Source organism: Propithecus coquereli, unplaced genomic scaffold (assembly GCF_000956105.1).
Source record: "Propithecus coquereli isolate 6110/MARCELLA unplaced genomic scaffold, Pcoq_1.0 Scaffold849, whole genome shotgun sequence".
NCBI lineage: Eukaryota > Metazoa > Chordata > Mammalia > Primates > Indriidae > Propithecus > Propithecus coquereli.
The window spans coordinates 382987-386356 of NW_012154718.1; the positions used below are offsets into that span (position 1 = coordinate 382987).

The following is a 3370-nucleotide window of genomic DNA, read 5'->3' on the forward strand; positions in this document are numbered from 1 at the left end:
TATTTTTAGTTGTCCAGATAATTTCTTTCTATTTTTAGTAGAGACAGGGTCTCGCTCTTGCTCAGGCTGGTCTTGAACTCCTGACCTTGAGCGATCCGCCCTCCTCGGCCTCCCAGAGTACTAGGGTTACAGGCGTGAGCCACCGCACCCGGCCCTGTATGTCTGTCTTTATTACAGTATTACACTATCTCCATTATTATACATTTATAGTAAGTTTTCAAGTTGGGGAAGTGTCAGGCCTCCAACTTTTTCAGGGTTATTTTGGCTATTCTCGGCCCCTTGAATTTTCATATGAATTTTTTGGTTCAGCTTTTATATAGATTTTTTTAGTGATTGCTCTAGTTGTTACATTATACATATCACAGTCTACTGATATTTATGTTTTACCAGTTTGAAGAAAGAGTTGAAACCTCTTTTTATGTCCCCTACCCTTCCCATTTTCTTAAATTTTCTGACATTTCACATGTATTTGTCTTAAATATTTCTTCTGCATACATCAAGAGCCACATCACGCAGTGTTAGAATTTTTGCTTCACCTGTTCAAACATAATTTAGAAAACCCAAGAGAAGGAAATTCTATTGTATTCACCCATATTTTTACTCATCTATTGTTTTTTTCCCCCTGGTGTTCCAAGATTCCTCCTTTTATCATTTTTTTCCATTTAGAGTTTCAGGGTAGATCTGCGGGCAACAGATTCGCTTAGTTGTCCTTCATCTGTAAATGTCGTAATTTTCCCTTTGATTCCTGAAGGATATTTTGCTGGATATAGAATTCTGGGTTGATACTTCTTTTTTCAACACTTGAAGAGTGTTGTGCTGTTTCTTTCTGGCTTCCATGGTTTCTGATGAGATTTGGCTGTCATTTGAATTGTTTTTTTCCCCCTATAAGTAATTTGTCATTTCTTGCTGCTTTCAATATTTTTCTTTTTCTTTAGTTTTCTGCAGTTTGGCTATGTTGTGTTTTGGCACAGATTTCTTTGGGTTTATAGCACTGAATATGTTCACCGAGCTTCTTGAATGTGTAGGTTTATGTCTTTTGCCATATTTGTTAAGTCTTTAGCCATTTTTTTGTTTCGGGTGTGTTTCTAATTGCTCATTAAAGCATTTTTATGATGGTTCCTTTAAAATTCTTGTTATATAATGCTAACATCTCTTTCTAACATTATATTTTATAATTTTAGATTTTCTGTTCTGTTTCACAGGTCTGTCTATTCATGCATCAATATCACTGATTTGATTACATTGGTTTTCTAGAATGGTTAATATATTTTGCGACAAGTCATCCACTCCCACCTGAATCCCTACCCCCATCTGCTTTTCTCTTTTATAGTTTTCTATTCCCAGGCATTAATTCACCCACCTTTGAATCCTGTGCCAGGTCTAACATAATGCCTTTTCTGTACTGGGCAATTAATAACTGTTTGGTGAACTGAATTTGCCTACTAGAGGTTTGAGTTAGATTAATTTACATCTCGGTAGAAATGCCCACACACTGGGTACATTTACTTAGTTCCTCCACAAGTGTCAAGTGTCTACTGTGTGCCCCAGCTTTGGGCTAGGTGCTAAGCACAAACGATCAATAAGCCTTTTCAGCATATAATGTTTTAGTAGCCACAATAGCACCAATAGAGGTATTCACCAAAAGTTTTGGAAGGATAGAGAAGAGCACTTAGTCTAGCCAGAGGTTTGTGAAAATCTTCTCAGAAGAGTAACACTTGAATGGTGAGTAGGGATTGACCAAGGAAAGAAAGGCAGGGAAGGCATTTCAGACATAGAGAAAGGCATAAGCAAACTGAGGCTGTGTGAAGTAGCTTATCGATACTAGAGTCTAAAGAACAAGGGCTGAGGGTGGGAGATGGATGAAGCCGAAAAATCGGTCGATGAAGGTTTATTCCGTATCTTTTTTTTTTTTTTTTTTTTTTTTTTTTTGGTGATAGGGTCTCGCTCTGTTGCCTGGGCTAGAGTGCAGTGGCATCATCATAGCTCACTGCAACCTCAAACTCCTGGGCTCAAGCAATCCTTCTGCCTCAGCCTCTCAAGTAGCTGGGACTACAGATGTGTGCCACCACACCCAGCTAAGTTTTCTATTTTTTGTAGAGACAGGGTCTTGCTGGATTGCTCAGGCTGTTCTCAAATGATCCTCCCGCCTCAACCTCCCAAGTAGCTGGGACTACAGGCACACACACACCACACCCAGCTTATTAAAAATAATTTTTTTGTGGAGACAGGTTCTCGCTGTGTTGCCCAGGCTGGTCTTCAACTCCTGGCCTCCAGTGATCCTCCTGCCTCGGCCTCCCAAAGTGTCGGGATTACAGACGTGAGCCACTGCACTCGGCCTATTTATTTAGTTTCTAAAGAAATACTTCAGGTGTAGCAAAAGATATAAAGAATAATATAATGAATAGGTGTTCATAACTCACTTAAGATATAAATATTACAGATATATTTGAAGCCTCAAGTAATACCTCTCCTCATTTACATGTCCCTTTTTCTCTCTCAGAGCTAACCATTGTCCTTAAGTTGGTATTTATCATTCTCATGAATTTTATCCTTCTATTACACATGGATATGCCTCGCTAAACAATATATATTATTGTTTTACATGTTTTTGAATGTTACGCAAATGGAAGCATATTGGATGTATTCTTAACTTGCTTTTTTTCTCTGAACATTATGATTGTGAGATCCATGTTGATAAATGTAGCTATAGTTTGTGCATTTTACTTGCTTTCAGGTATTCCATTGTTTGAGCATATGATACTTTATCCATTTTCCTGTGGATAGACATTTCTTTGAAGAGTTACAAGTAAAGGATGACATGAACAGATCTTTATTTTAGACGTATCATTTAGGATTGGATGTGGAGGATAGATTTGAGATTGTCGTAGAGCAGCAATTTGCAAACACTTTGTACTCCTGTATACTCTCAAAAAGTTATTAAGGACCCAAAAGAGCTTTTATTTGGTTTATATTTATCAATATTTACCATATAAATTAAAACAAAATTTCAAAGTATTTATTAATTCATTGAAAAATAATAAGCCCATTACATGTTAGCATAAATAATTTTTATGAAAATTATTTGTAAACCAAAAACATTTAGTGAGAAGAGTGATGTTGTTTTACATTTTTGCAAATCTCTTTTATTTATTTATTTATTTATTTGAGACAAAGTCTGGCTCTGTTGCCCTGGCTAGAGTGCCGTGGTGTCAGCCTAGCTCACAGCAACCTCAAACTCATGGGCTCAGGCAACCCTCCCGCTTCAGGCTCCTCTTTTTTTTTTTTTTTTTTAAAATAGAGAAGGGATCTCATTGTGTTGCCCAGGCTGGTCTCAAACTTCTGGCCTTCAGCAATCCTCCTGCCTTAACCT

The 3370-nt window shown here is 37.4% G+C and overlaps 1 protein-coding gene across 1 annotated transcript in view; it reads left to right on the top strand.

Annotated features, from left to right (window-relative positions):
• Nucleotides 1-3370, top strand: part of PHF8 (PHD finger protein 8) — a 103777-nt gene that overhangs the window by 39884 nt on the left and 60523 nt on the right. The window lies entirely within an intron of this gene.